Source organism: Equus asinus, chromosome 17 (assembly GCF_041296235.1).
Source record: "Equus asinus isolate D_3611 breed Donkey chromosome 17, EquAss-T2T_v2, whole genome shotgun sequence".
Taxonomy (NCBI): domain Eukaryota; kingdom Metazoa; phylum Chordata; class Mammalia; order Perissodactyla; family Equidae; genus Equus; species Equus asinus.
Genome location: NC_091806.1, coordinates 1,880,021 through 1,895,804, shown reverse-complemented (window position 1 = coordinate 1,895,804; position 15,784 = coordinate 1,880,021). Strand labels below are relative to the sequence as shown.

General features: G+C 48.6%; 2 long non-coding RNA genes across 2 annotated transcripts; both read right to left on the bottom strand.

Moving 5' to 3' along the window:
• Positions 1-502: 502 nt before the first annotated feature.
• LOC106837490 (uncharacterized) lies at positions 503-4,654 on the bottom strand. Its single transcript, XR_001399630.3, has 3 exons — positions 4,454-4,654; positions 4,131-4,232; positions 503-910 (listed from the first exon to the last, which is right to left on the bottom strand). It is a non-coding gene; the product is annotated as an uncharacterized lncRNA (long non-coding RNA).
• A 1,330-nt stretch (positions 4,655-5,984) lies between these two features.
• On the bottom strand, positions 5,985-8,485 carry LOC139040739 (uncharacterized). The gene is made up of 3 exons (XR_011495007.1): positions 8,351-8,485; positions 6,468-6,524; positions 5,985-6,119 (listed from the first exon to the last, which is right to left on the bottom strand). It is a non-coding gene; the product is annotated as an uncharacterized lncRNA (long non-coding RNA).
• Between the last annotated feature and the right edge of the window lie 7,299 nt (positions 8,486-15,784).

The window sequence follows — 15,784 nt, the reverse complement described above, 5'->3', positions numbered from 1 at the left end:
CATTTGACCCTATCTGACTGCAAGAGGGCTGGGGGAGCCTAATTCTCCCGTGTGCCTCAAGGTAGAGGAGAAGCTAATGGAAGTGAGCAGTGAAAATCCAGCGCACATAAAACAACTTTGAAGAAAGTCCAGTAGCTCTCCAAAGCAGTTTGTCGAGAAGTGAATGAGGAGGAGTAAATGATAAAGGGGTTCGAAGAGTAGTGAGAAGGACTGGTGTAGTTCAGAAAGGCTCTGTTGGAGGGATGCCTGAGTGCGATCTTGATGGGTAGAGTTTAGCAGATGGTCTTCCACCAGCTCAATCCTTCCAACCCCAAACCCATTAAACCCTTCCCTTCCCCTGGTCCGTCCCCATCCACCATTCTGCAACGGGCTGTTTGCACTTACCTGGCTCTTCAGACTTCAAGAGCACTTACCTGGCTCCTCGTTTCGGAGGCAATATCATATGATACTGAAGAATATTATTTCTTTGCGGTGTAACCTTGGGCAATTTACTCAACCTCTTGAAGACTAAGTTCCTCATTTAATGTTTAACATAATTATTGTGAAAATTGAAGTCTATAATGCAACAGTGTATCTATTTAGCTTGACATAGGGTTTGGAAGACAGCAAGGTCCAAAAAATTGTAGTTACTATTACCTTTTTTAAGAGAAAGGCTTTATTGTTTTCTTAACAAAAAGCACAGAAAAAAGTAGTTCCAGGGTTGGTTCAGTAGCTCAATGACAGTGTCACACAAAATCTGTTCATCCTTCTGTACCACTCTTAGCACACCAGCTTCCATTCTCATGCTCTTTGCCTCATCTCACAAAATAGCTGCTGCAGATCCAGGCACTAAATCCTCACATGACAATGTCCAAAGCTGAAGAAAGGAAGTAGGCAGGAAGAAAAGGATCTTTCATCGTATGGTTTTCTCCTTTAATCAAAAAGAAAAATTATTTTCGGAAGTTCACTATCCCCCAGCCAACCTCCTCATGCCTTAAGTTCTAGGTATTCGTACCCAGATGTAGCTATTATTACTGTTGACACACACTTCCTTTAAATTCTACCCTCTCTGACGTATATGCCCTGGCCCATCTTTTATCCTACCTTTAGGATAGATTTCTGTTTTTTGATTTTGTGGTCTATTTTTAGCTAGTAACAAATTAACTCAACAATATACAATGGCTCAAACACATAGAAATTTATTTTGGGGGCCAGCTAATACTCATAAGTGTTTCTGGGTAGATAGGATGGTGGGAAGGGATGAAGGATTTGGGCTGATGGAAGCCCTGCAATTCTCAACACATGACTTCCCAATTCACTGGGTTATTTCCACTTAGTTGCTATAAGGAAAAAAAGCATGGAGGAGCACTGTTTGTGAGGTTTCATGAGTGAGGCCGGGTATGGGACCATCCCTTCCACTCACACTCCATCGGCTAGAAGCCAGTCATATAGCCACACCTAACTACAGGGAAGCTGGGAAATGTAGTCCAGCTGTGAGTCCAGGGGAAGTAGAATGTGGAGTTTAACAGGCTGTTGTCTTCGCCACACTTCTCTCTCCATTCCCGGCCCCTCCTCCGAGTCCTTTCCCCCATTCCTTCTCCTGGTATAGATGTTCTGGTCTGTATCTGCTTGTTCACTTTTCCCTAGGCTTACTTCAACTACGATGCCACACACAGTGACGAAAAAGGAGACACTGGCTGACCTGCACTCACTGAGCATGCCACACCTTCCAAAGTCCCTGTTCACTTTCCTTCTTCCTCCTGCACCTGAACACCAAGTAAGCCCAGCTGCACAGTCGGGAGAAGGTTTGGGCGAAAAGAAAGAGAATGTGGTGCCAGCATGGGTTTGATTCCAAGACCAGTGATCCATGTAGTCCTACACTATAAACCTGTGCCTTTCTCTGCCAACTCACTGGGACCTTGTGAGACTGGTTTTAACACAATTTATAAAATGCTTTGAGATCATTTCCCAAAATACCAATTTCAAGGGATATTAATATAAGGGTGCTCCTCAGTAAAAGGCTTTCAGAGACAAATGTGTTTGGGAAACACTAGATTAAATATAGGTTAACAAGTTTCCTTACTCCGGAGGCTGTCCTTGTTTTTTCACCCGTCAACCATGTGTTGAGTGTTTGCTAGTAACAGGCCCGGTGCTGGGCCTGCAGGTCAGTGTGGCCCAGTCACGCAGTGCCTGTCCTCCGACAGCACATGACCCAGCACTAAGAAACGTTTCCACGAGGGCCCATGGTGTGCAGCTTTTCCCCAAATTATCTGACCACAGACACCTCCCCTTTTTTAGAAATTTCTCAAAAAGTTAGTGCAAAACATAATTTTAAAATCCCCGAACTAGAGTATGCAAGATATTAATATTGACCAAATAAATAAAGTCTTATTTTCAACACATTGTTACAAATCCCAACAGAGTACAATTTCTCTCCAGGTGTATCTATGTATAGAAAAAGGACTGAAAGAATATGGGGTGGGATTATTGATGATTTTTTTCCCCAGATAAGTGAATGAAGGTTTAATGAAAGGATATGTATGGTACCAAAGGAAGATGGAAATCTTTAAAAAAATTTTTTTTTGATTATGGAAAATTTCACTCATAAATATATGCATGTAGAGAAAAAAGGATAATAAATTCCCATGTACCCCTTACCCAGCTTCAACAATTACCAGCTCTCATGGACCATTTTATCTATCTGCACCTCCTACTTCCTTCCTCACCACTGGATTATTTTGAAACAAATCCCAGACATCATGTCTTTTTATCTGTAAATAGTTCAATATGTACCTCTAAAAGATAAGGACTCTTTAAAATAACATAACCACAATAATATTATTACAGTATTGGTGACTTAAAATTTTCACCATTAGAGGTTTGTATATGTATTATAAAATACATATATCACTTTTGAATCAAACAACAATCTTATTATAAAAACGTATCAAGATGCAGTAGACATAACCGGCGTATTCAGGTACACACGCACAGACACACACGAGTGGCTCTGACATCATCCCTCAGAAGATGCCCTGGTCCTGAGGGCAGTCCCACCACACGCTGGGTGGACCCGTTCTGCCTGCAGGAGTTGGGAAGCGGGTCCCGCCCATCCTCATCCCGGGCCCGGCCCCGTGTGAAATGCAGCGGAGGGGATCTGGCCCGGTCTTACACGTGCTGCGAGTAGCCCAGTCAGGTGGCCGCTGAAACGTGATGGGAGTGAGGGGGCAGCAGGAGGCAGAACCACCAGGTGACGTCCCTCAGACAAGGTCCTGTCAGCCCCTCTTATGCCAGCCAGCTGATGCCCCAGTGGCAACCATCAGAACTTTCAAAGTCCGGTCGGTCACTGTAGGCTCTGGGTCAATGAGTTTAGAAGGTCACTCGTCACCAGCAAGTCTGGTCCACGGATGGTGGATGTGGGTAAAGCCATGAGAACTCTGAGCATTAGGAAAACCCAGAAAGAGAGAAGACATATGTGGCTTTTGCAGCCACTGTCCCCCTTCCCAGTCCTGATGGGGCTGTGCCACGGAGGGTTGGCACTCTTCAAGTCATGGCTTGTGCAAGGATGGAAAACTTTCTTTATCCTGACCTAGCCTTGAGGGGCAGGGGGACCCCCAGGTCAGGGGGTCATGTATATCCAACTGTGGCACCCACATTGCCTCATCTCATGGAGAAACAGCCCCATGCCCAGTGACCAGTCCTGCCCCACACAACGTTCTATGCATAACGCACCAGTGCTGGGCGTGGCTGGATGCTGTCCACAGGCTGCAGAGGAATGAGGAGAATCCTATCATTTTCTCAGGTATTTTTCATCTTTCCCACCCCGCATTCCTTCTACCTTCTTTTAAGGTCTGTTCTCCTCCTGTCCTGTCTCCCTCTCTCTTTCGCCTGCCCTCCTCACATCCTCGTTGCTCAGCCTCCCCCATGGCCCTTCATTCCTATCTCTTGACGGGCTTTCCCTCCCAGCAGCCACATATACGCTCTTTCTTAGAGCTTCACTCTCTCTCTGACCTTGGATCTGCCCAGTGGCCACCTCCTCATTCTGGGTTTGTCCCTTTCTCTTTCCCCTCCCACAGAATGCCGGCCCCTGGCGGCCTGATTCAGGCCGTTCATAGGCTTCCATTCTCATCACACGCAATCTGGAAACTCACCTCAGAGCAGAAGGATGGCTCTGCGGTGCCGCCCGCAGGACATCCCCGCTTCACACCTCTCCCTTCCCTCAGGAAAGCGTGACGGGCTTCTCTGGTCACTCGCTGGAAAGAGAGAAAGCATAACGGAGTTACCCCACAGGGTGGGTATGGACGGCCCAGGAAGTGCTTCGCTGTTGCGGTGGTTATGGGGAGTCCCATCCCCACGGGGAGAGAAATGCAGGATGACGACAATACTGTTTCTGTTACACCCCAGGCACTGGCAGAAGGCTTCCTCGGGGCATCTCACTGAATTCTGTGTTGTAGGAGTGGCGATTGCCACTTACAGCTAAGAATCTCAGGATCAGAGACGAGAAGTGGCTTGCCCCACAGCCACACAGCCGGGAAACAGTGGAGCCAGCGAGGGAAGCTGGTCTCATGCCAAAGCCCGTGCTCATTCCACTGTAATGAGGGCCTCTGCGGACTGAGGAAGCCGGCTAATTGCACTGTCTTTTTTTGTCTTAACCATCTGAGAAAATCTATCACCCAACACTTCAGCATTTGTTTCTCTCCTTCCTGCCCTTTACTCATTTGCATCTCGTTTCCTCTAGAAAAGCTTATGGTGTATACGTGCTCACCGCCGCCCCAGTCCTGCCTGCGTCTCGTCTCGGTGGTGTCATCAGCACTCTGGGCAAGTTTGGGAAAACTTCCCCAACATGTTGGATCTTCAGGATTCAGGCTGTCTGGAGTCAGGGCGGAAATCCCCCTTCCCCGTGCGATGCTCACAGGAAACTGCGCGCAGGGCCTCGCGTCTGCTTCAAGCTGAAGGAGCCCCGGGACTGGCGAGGAGGGCAGTCCGCTGCGGCCTTCTCCCAGCCTGGCCACTGTCGGCAGGCGGAGTGTGGCCGGGCCACTCCGACTCCCCGGCTGGCCTGTGGGCCCCCTCCCCGCCGTGGGCTATGCCCTCAGCACCTCGCACAGCTTTTATTGACAAGGTAGAGCCTTGGCAGCGTTGAGAACACTACTGGTTAAAAAAAAAATTCACCCAGATCCTGCTTGTTAGTAAAAGTTGTTTCTGTTTTTGCATCTTTCCCTTCAGTTTTGAGCACACATGGGCAAATGTGCCTTGTCACACTGTTGCCGTCGTGGAGCACACATCGTGTTCTCTTCTGCCTTGTCCGTTTAGCTTTGTCATCTACGGGGCTTCGTGTCCAGCGTAACGTCCAGAGTTCCCATCGTAGAGCAGGCCTGGGCTTCTACAGAACGTATTGGACCAGAACGTACTGAAATAGCTCCCTTCTCGTGTCCCTTCCATTTGCTCCTCTGGCCACAATTCCATAAAACATTCTAAGGGAAATTTTTATGCATGTGACTTTTTGTTTCTCTTGGATTGTTTCCTCAGAAAATGTATCAGGAATGGAGATGGTCATGAACGGTTCGACTGTAACATGGAGTCAGTACGAAGAGTGGAGTCGCAGGGAGCGGGTCAGAACCCAGGGTCGGCACCTGCTAGCTGTGTGACCTCGGGCAAACGACTTGACTCTTTAAGTCTCAGTGTCCTCAGATGTAAAACAAGGCTAATATCATCCTCAATCCACAGGGTTGTAGTGAGGCGTGCATACAAGGATTGAACAAAACAAAACCGCATAAATGCCATAGATCTTAGCCCTGAGGGGCGGCCCACTGACACTAACACCACTTCTCTGTCCCTTTAGACTAAGCGGACTCAACACCGTGTGGCTGAAACCCAGAATGTTTTCTAGGGGCAAATGCAGCGTGGTTTGCAGCAATCCAACAGGCAAACTATTTTAGAACTTTTTACTCCATGGACACCCGCACCCGCACTGCCTGCTCCCGTCACAAACCTGCCGTCCATCCGGAACAGAGACTGTAGGCCGGTCTCAGGCTTACCTGACCTCTTGAAAGCCTCTTTAAAGCCTTTGTGGGGCTCTGGCCCTCTTAATTTCGGAAACTACACTGCAAATCACATCAGGCACATTCACTCCCGCCATCCTGCAGGAAATATAATCATATAGGAGCAGCAGAATATATAAGAACAGTAAACTCGTAGATGAAATGTGAGGTTTTTGTATTAAATTAAATGCCTACTGATTTTGATTTTGTGGTCTGGGTTAAGGTTTAGGGGTCCAACAGATCATGTTTTTACCTTCCTTCTTGAGTTCACAAAGAACTCACATAAGAAATATATTCAGAAGACAGATAGGTGGGGATCAAGATACCAACTTTATTGCTAGGAAAAGGCTGAAGAAAAGAACATCTTAAATATGTAGCCACAGGGAGCTTTCTAATACTGCCCCTGAAATGAAGCACCGCCCCCCACAAAAGCCCCTTCTGTTTTACCCCACTTGCCACAGAGTGGAGACACCTAGAGTGGACCCTCGCTGCAGGCCGGCATACCTGAAAGAGAGGAGAGGGAGAGACCAATGGAGAACATTTAGTTTCTTTCCAAACTCACTGTTAGAAAAGAGGGAGCAGAGGGCAGTTGGAGAGGCCAGGAGGATTCGTAGCTGCAGTTCCGCCACGTGGACCTCTCAGGCCAGGGAAGGACAGGTTTCTCTCTGGACCTGATGTTTGATCTCATGCTGACAAGCTGGATGGGAGGACAGAGTCAGTCTCACCCTTTGGACGTTGTGTTCTCTCACAGCCACGGCTAGACCCACTCTCTCCTTCCTCCTCTCTGTCCTTCCCCAGAACGCCCAGCCAGTCCCTGTCCCTGGGACCAGTGTTGACCTACAACTGGCGCTCCCAGGACAAGGATACAGAGCGCTGACATTTATGGCTCTTGAATCATGTTCTGGCACTGCTTTTCTGTCAATTTATAATTCCATCCACCATATAAGAAGATTATGTCGGTACCAAAAAAAAAACCAACACACAACAAACAAACAAAACAAAGGTCCCAACTCAAATTGGCCCGAGCAATAAGGAAATTTCTTATTTCCCATCACAAGAAGGGAAAATCCTAATGTGGTGTTATCAATGACTCAGGGATATTGAACCCAGGTTCTTCCTATCTGTCAACTGCTCCCTGGCTTCATCCTAAGACTGGTCCCTCTTGTGGGCCTGAGATAGATGCTGCAATTCCTACATCCCATCCAGCATCCACTTCATCCAGAAAAAGAAAAGGGACCATGCTGTTGCTGTTTTCCCTTTTTAAAATGAAGAAACCTTTCCTAAAATCCCCTCCCTCTGCATTGGCCGCTACTAAACCAATCTCTAAGCAAGAGGATGGAAACACTATTAATGTCTTAGACCAATACACGGAGTTGTGACTAGATAGGTGGATACCCTCACAAAACTGGGGCTCTGACTAAAGGAAATGGGGAGAACGGATGCAGGGTAGGCAGCCGGCCACGTGTGTTGTGCATCACTATGCGTTTGTTTCAGTGGTTATGATTTTAAAGAAGCAGTTTCCTTCTATTTCTGTGTTCTCATCTCTGAACCTCAATTTCCTCATCTGCCTTCTGCACCTTGCAAGGCAGCTGTGATGATCAAGTGAGATAAGAATATAAATTACAAAGTGCTGTGTAAACCTTACATCTGACGAGCATGATGCTCAGAACATGAGCTTTTCCTCCCACCACTGAGATGTAACTCCTTCCAGACTTGAGCAACTGTTGGCAAAGTTGGGGTAGTCCCGGTAAGACCGGAAAGTGGAAACATCACATCACTAGGATAAGACCTCCAAATATAATGAAAAAATGTAAACAAAAATTAAAGCAGGAGCTGGCCCCATGGCCGAGTGGTTAAGTTCGCATGCTCCACTTCAGCGGCCCAGGATTTCGCCGGTTCGGATCCTAAGCGTGGACATGGCACCGCTCGTCAGGCCACGTTGAGGTGGTGTCCCACATGCCACAACCAGAAGGACCTGCAACTAAGATATGCAACTATGTTCTGGGGGGATTAGGGGAGATAACGCAAAAAAAAAAAAAAAAAAAGATTGGCAACAGTTGTTAGCTCAGGTACCAATCTTTAAAAAAAATTAAAGCAGATTAAACCAGCAAACATACGAAACGATGCTCGATCTCACTCGTCATTAGAGAAATGCAAATCAAGAACACAGTGAAATGTCACCTCTCCCCCACTCGGATGACTACTCTCACCAGTGTTGACAAGGACGTGGAGACACCGCTACCTTGTGCACTGTTAGTGGAAAGGTCAAATGATGCAGCCATTATAGAAAACAGCATAGTGGTTCCTCAAACAATTCAAAATAGAATTACCATCTGGTCCAGCAATGCCACTTCTGGATGTGCGCCAGAGTTGGAAGCAGCCTCTTGAGCAGGTGTTTGCACATCCGTGTTCCAAGCAGCACTATTCACAATGGCTAAAAGGTGGAAGCTGCCCAAGTGTCCACTGAGGGATGAATGGATAAGCAAAATGTGGCGTAGACATACAATGGAACATTATTGAGCCTTAAAAGGAAAGGAAAGCCAGGCTGGCCCAGTGGTGTAGTGGTTAAGTCTGCACGCTCCGCTTCAGTGGCCTAGGGTTCACCGGTTCAGATCCTGGGTGCAAACCTAGACACCACTCATCACGCCATGCTGTGGTGGTGTCCCACAAACAGAATGGGGGAAGATTGGCACAGATGTTAGCTGAGTGACAATCTTCCTCACCTAGGCAAAAAGAAAAAAACAAAAGAAAGGAAAGCTGACACTTGGTACAACATGAATGAACCTTGAGGACATTATGGTGAGTGAAACAAGCCAGTCATAAAAGGACAAACACTGCATGATTCCACTTATGTGCAGTATCTAGAGTAATCAAATTCACAGAAACAGAAAGCAGAATGGTGGTTGCCAGGGGCTAGGGAAGGGGAAAATGGGGAATTATTTAGTGGGTAAAGAGTTTAAGTTTTGCAAGATGGAAAAGTTCTGGAGATTGGTTTCACAACAACTTGAATCTAATTAATGCCACTGAACTGGACACTTAGAAATGGTTAAAATGGTAAAATTGATGTTACACATTTTTTTACCACAATAAAATTTTTTTAAAATTAAAGTTCAATAATATGCAGTGCTGCATAGTATGTAGAGAAATAGACACTTACCCCCCGCCCCAAACAGTTGATGAGACTTTAAATAGACCTATCTTTTGTGGATGATGGTTTGACCATATCCATCAAGATTAAAGGCAGAAGAGGGATGAGAGTCAGAGGAGCATTATCAGAAAGGAGGTCTGTGGAGCCTACAGAAGGGACATCATCTAATAGGACCAGGCAGGACCCCAAGAACAGGAGCAGAGTCAGTGTCCAGAGACTGCCCAGCTTCTGCCCAGCAGGTACCATTTGCAGCCAACATTAGGAAACAGAGCAAACCATCCCTTACCAGTTGAGCGAACTTTCCAGTGCGGCGGGCCTCTATCAGCGGTTCTTCTCCTGGCCACCAGGTCGAGGCCTCTTACCTGTCACTTGCTGATCATGTTGGTAAAACTGCCATCTACCTATGCCCTGAGATTTTGCTAAACCCTCTCTTTACCACCTATATCAGGCAGGGTTGGCTAATTATCAAACAACCTCAAATCTTAGTGGCTTAACACAGTAGAACTTGCTTACTCTCTTATACGAGGGTCAGTGCAGATGTTGCTGGTTGAGTAGCTCTCCTGGCAGTTCTCCTCCAGGCAGTTACTCAGCGATCCAGGTTTCTCCCATCTGGTAGCTTTGCCATGTCCTAAAACCCCCTCCGAGTCTTCCACTGGAGCCTCTGCATTTGGCCAGGCAGCAAGCCAAGAGAGAGCAGGGGAAATTGTGTGGACATCTAAGGGGCTAGGCTTGGAAGTGGCATATACCATTGCCACCCACATTCTACTGGCCAGAGCTGGTCACAGGGCAGCACTCAGATGCAAGAGGTCCAAGAAACGTAGTCTTCCCGTGTGATCGTAAAGGAGATGAGATAGCTGGTGAATACATACCAATGTGTCTGTCATCACCCATATGGACAAACCTCCTTAGAACAATCTAGAACACTTAAGCCCACGGAGGGAGCACTTAGATACCCAGAGGAACAGTGGTGACAAGTGATCCCCACCCTGCCCACCCCCCGCCTTGGCTGGGCTCACAGAAACACATCTGAAGATATTCCTACCCCATCCCCAACTGCCACTTCTGTTTTATTTTATAATCATAGAAAAAATGAAGACGTCATTTCTACTTGGACAAAACCTACTTTCTTCCTCCTCCACCTGCCAGAATTTAATTAGTGAGACCACATTTCCCAACCATTAAAGAGAACCTCTCAAACCACTGCAGTGGCTACAGGAACTGAGAAACAGACCCCTTGCACCTGCTCAGCCCTCTCCAGGGAGGAACGCCCCCCAGCTCTGCCTATCCAACTTCTGCCAGGCCACGGGACACATCTCAAGACCTAGGAACCCTCTCCTTGCTTCTCAACCAACAGAGATCGTGTCCCTTTCTGCCTTATGGAACAATGGTTATTTTTGTTTTCATCATTTGCGATTTGGTTATCATTTGCACTGAGTTCCGCATCTTAATGTAACAAGTATCTACTAAGCATATCTGGTTCCAGACCGAGGGATTCAAAGGTGATCAAAGGGAAACACCCTCCATGGAATATGCAATCCAGGTGGGAACACATGAGCACGCCGTAAAGCTGAACGTTCTAGGCTGTCAGGCAGATGCAAAGCATGGTAGAGATTCGGGAAGGGAGAGAGGCCTTTGGAATGAGAGGATGAGTTGGTGCTTTGGAATCCGGACTTTGAAGAGTGAAAAAGACCTTGACAAGCAGAGCCTGGGGAGAGCGCTCCAGGTGAAGACAAGAATGAGCAAAGGCACCGAGGTGGGAATGTGTGGGGAAATTTCAGAACAGGCAAGTTATTCTGTTGGCTGGCGACAAAGTGGGAAAGGTGGGTGTATCAGTTAGGGTTCTTTGAGCTGCAGGTTATGAAAGCATGTCTCAAACAAGCTTAGGCAATAAGGAAATGTATTCACACTCTGGAGATCCCGAGGCAAGGCCACTCGAAGAGCAGTTTGACCAGGGCTCCATGTCTGTTTCTCTGTTCTTCTGGTTCTCCTCCGCTCTGTGTTGACACTGCCCTCCTGGTGGCCATCCTTGTGGCTACCAGATGGCTGCCAGCTGCATCCAGGGCATAGGTTGTTCATGTTGAAAGGGAGAGAGAAAAAACAGTTCTCTTTCCCAGAAGCCCTGAGCAAACCTCTGCTCAGATCCTGTTGAGGCAAAGTGGCTTGGGGCTGCCCATTCCTGCACTAGCCAATGACAAGGGGATTACCACGAATGGTATCAAGTAATCGCCTGAGCAAAATGCAAGGTAGAGTCCATGACAATGACTCCTGCTGGGCTTGGGCTGGATTGTGGAAAGTCATGAATCTCAGCCTGAAGAATCTGTATGTGGGGGCCAGCCCTGTGGAGTAGTGGTTAAGTTCGCTATGCTCTGCTTTGGCGGTCCATGTTTGCGGGTTTGGATCCTGGGTGTGGACCTACACCACTAGTCAGCCATGCTGTCGCGGTGACCCACATATAAAGTGGAGGAAGATTAGCACAGATGTTAGCTCAGGACTAATCTTCCTCAAGCAAAAAAATGAGGAGGATTGGGGCCGGCCTGGTGGCACAGAAGTTAGGTTCGTGCGCTCTGCTTCAGCAGCCTGCGGTTCGCTGCTTCAGATCCCGGGCATGGACCTATCCACTGCTCATCAAGCCACGCTGTGGCAGGCATCCCACATGTAAAATAGAGGAAGATGGGCACAGATGTTAGCTAAGGGCCAATCTTCTTCAGCAAAAAGAGGAGGATTGGCAGCAGATGTTAGTTCAGGGCTAATCTTCCTCAAAAAAAAAAAAAAAGAGGAGGAGGAGTGGCAACAGATGTTAGCTCAGAGCTAATCTTCCTCAGCAAAAGAACAAAAAGAACCTGTGCATGAAATAAGGCATGGGGAGCCATTGACGGTTTTTCAGCAGGGGAGTAAACAGAACTGAGTTCGGGGATGTTCTGATCAGAAATAACCAAGCAGAGGAGAGTGAGTGTGGAAGAACCATGTGTCCACTGCCATCATGTCTTCTCTTCCCAACATTAAAAATGGCTCCCAGAGAGCCAAGAGCATATGATGGAGAAAGGAGAGTCTCTTCAATAAATGGTGTTGGGAAAACTGGACAGTCACATGCAAAAGAAGGAAAGTAGACCATTCCCTTACACCATGCACAAAAATCAACTCAAAATGGATTAAAGACTTGAATGTAAGACCCGAAACCATGAGACTTCTAGAAGAAAACATAAGCAGTACGCTCTATGACATTGGTCTGAGCAGCATATTTTCAAGTCCCATGTCTGACCGGGCAAGGGAAACAAAAGAAAAAATGAACAAATGGGACTACATCAAACTAAAATTTCTGCACGGCAAAGGAAACCATCAACAAAACGAAAAGACAGCCTAACAATTGGGAGAAGATATTTGCAAACCACATATCAGATAAGGGGTTAATATCCAAAATATACGAAGAACTCATACAGCTCAACAACAAGAGAACCAACAACCCAATTAAAAAGTGGGCAAAAGATCTGAACAGAGATTTCTCCAAAGAAGAAGTACAGATGGCCAACAGGCATATGAAAAGATGCTCAACATCATTAGCTATCAGGGAAATGCAAATGAAAACTACAATGAGGTATCACCTCACTCCGGTCAGAATGGCTATAATTAACAAGACAGGAAACAACAAATGTTGGAGAGGGTGTGGAGAAAAGGGAACCCTTGTACACTGATGGTGGCAGTGCAAACTGGTGCAGCCACTGTGGAAAGCAGTAGGAGTATCCTCAGAAAATTAAGGATAGATCTACCATATGATCCAGCTATTCCACTGGTGGGTATTCATCCAAAGAACTTGAAAACACAAAGGCATAAAGATGCTTGCACCCCTATGTTCATTGCGGCATTATACACAATAGCCAAGACTTGGAAGCAACCTAGGTGCCCATCAAGGGACGAATGGATAAAGATGATGTGGTATTCAGACACGATGGACTACTACTCAGCCATAAGAAATGACGAAATCCAGCCATTTGTGACAACATGGATGGACCTTGAGGGTATTATGCTGAGTGAGATAAGTCAGAGGGAGAAAGTCAAATACCATATGATCTCACTCATAAGTAGAAGAAAAAAACGACAAAAAAAAAAAACACATAGCATTGGAGATTGGACTGGTGGTTACCATTGGGGAAGGGGGGGGAGGGCAAAAGGGGTGATTAGGGTCACATGTGAGGGGATGCACTATAATTAGTGTTCGGGTGGTGAACATGATGTAATGTATACAGAATTTGAAATATGATGTACATCCGAAAAAAAGAAAAATTAAAAAAAAAATGGCTCCCAGGAAAGGAGCTGATATACTCATTCACACCAGGCATAAATGACTGATAAGATATGATGCCAGTGGGAACGGAAAGGAGTGTTTTAATGAAAGAAACATTGCAGATAGGACTGACAAGATGATTGTAAACGGGGAAAGAAAAATTAAAAATGATGCTGAAGTTGTGAATGTGCATGACAAACATGTAGTGTCATGAAAAGAAACACAGTCATCTAGGAGAGTCAATGAGGTGATTTGGAATCCATAAATCAGATGCATGACTAATAGTACCCGTAATAATAAGATGATGTGAATAATGAAGAAATGGTAATAACTGATCATAAAAGTTAGCATGTATTGAGCAGTTAATCTACGTCAGGCACATAGTAGATACTTGGTAAATATTTGCTGCTCTGATGTGTGTGTGTTCATTCACTCCTTACAGCAGTCAGTAATTATCCCTACTTTGGGGAGGAGGAAACTGAGGCACAGAGTGATAAAAGTAACAATCGAAGGGCACGGAACTGGTGAGTAGGAGAGGTGGAATCAGGCTGTCCAACTCTCTCATTCGGACAAGGACTAGCCCGCATTCAGCACCCACTCGGTGGCAGCGGCGGCAGAGCTGGATACATTCTCTTTAATCCCGAGGGGTCAACAGATAAAGAGGCCGGTAGGACGCCTGTGCGATGGAAGAGGACGCTGGGGCCCAGAGGGGCAGGAGGCCCCCCCAGAGTCGCACGGCTGGCCAGCAGGTGGGACAGATGCTGTCAATCACGCCCTCTGGCCGAGCTATCACGACAAAGACACTGCCCCTGGGGCCGCAGGATCTGCGTCCCCTGTCTCGTGCCTGAAAATTTAAACTCCTGGTTGGGGAGCCAGGCTCGGTGGGTCCGGACCGGCGCGGACGTGCCTGGACCCAGCAGGACTGCGACGCTCTCTGTGCGCAGGAAAAAGCCGGAGCCACGGCGGGCTGCCCGGCTGACCACCGAGGCCTGAAAGTCGACCTGGGGGTGGGGGGTCGGCCGTCCTGAGTCGGGCGCCCCTCGCCTGCCGGGGCCCCGGGCGCGCCGCTCGCCCTCTGAGCTCCCGCGTCCTCCGCCGGGACACGCGGCGACGGCGGCTGGGCCCCTCGGACGGAGGGAGACAAGCGGAGACACTGCTCCTCCTACGACATGGGAGCCACGCTGCTCTGATTGCTGATGTTACTGTCATTTCTGCAAGAGAGTGTGGGAAACGGACAGCCAGGCCTCCGGAGGGGCGGCCGCCGCTGCCTGCTCACGACGGGCCCGCCCTTGGGGGCCCCGCCGCCGCCTTGGCCCCCAGCGCCCCCAGGTCCACGTGCCCCAGCTGCTGGGCGGGAGCCGGGGCCGCGGGAGGAGGGGTGCAGGGCGAGGAGCAGGGCGGGACGGGCCTGCGTCCGGGAGCCTCCCAGGCCCGGAGCGAGCGCGCTGGCCGCCCAGGCACGTGGTTTGCGCTTCCGAGTGTAACCGGCAGCAGCTGGCCGCTGGTTCGGCTCCTGGGGACATCACCCAGAAGCGCTGGAGCCGCGAGGCCGCTCTGGCCCTGAGCAGCTGCTTCTGCCTCCACTCGGGTGGGAGCGGGAGGGTGGGGGGAAGCCGGCCCAGCGGCCCAGGAGCCCTGGGACCCGCAGCACCGGGCACTGGCCGCCCCAGAGGGGTTTTCAGATCTCCCAGACTGAGACCCCCAGCTCGGCTGGCCCAGAGCCAGGCTTACTCACTGGGAACAAGCATCTTCCCCGCAGCAGCCAACGCTCCCAGAGGTTTCTGGAATCCTGTGAGTCTCCAAGTGCTTACTCATGGGACATTAGAGCTGCCAAAGCCCTGAGCCCAACCATCCCGTGTTTTGGGTCAAGAAACTGAGGCCCAGGGGGGAGGTGACTAGTCGAAGGCCCCAGGAGTCAGGGTGGGGCTGGGGCGGGGCTCTTGTTGCAAACAGCCGCCCTGGGGCCTTTCCTTTACTCAACACCCCCGGCTGGCCGGCCCAGCACCCTTCCTAAAGGGGCTGGAGGCGGGATCCAGCTGGGACCCGCGGCCCCGCTCCAAGCGCCCTAGCCGAAAACACATGACGGGCAGAAAGGATGGCAAAGGAAAATGCACTTTGACGTGGAAACGTGCTCACCGTACAGTGAACTGAAGAAACAGATTCCCCAGGCAGAGCTTACCCAGGGGCCCATTTGGGTAAGGAGCACATGCACGCGCACCTGCCCCGCAGAAAAAAGACTGGAAGGAAAAGGAAAGTGAACTTGCTTCTGGGAGGCAGCATTGTGGGTGGTTTTCATTTGTTTCTTTTTTGGTCTTATCCGTATTTTCTAAATTTTCT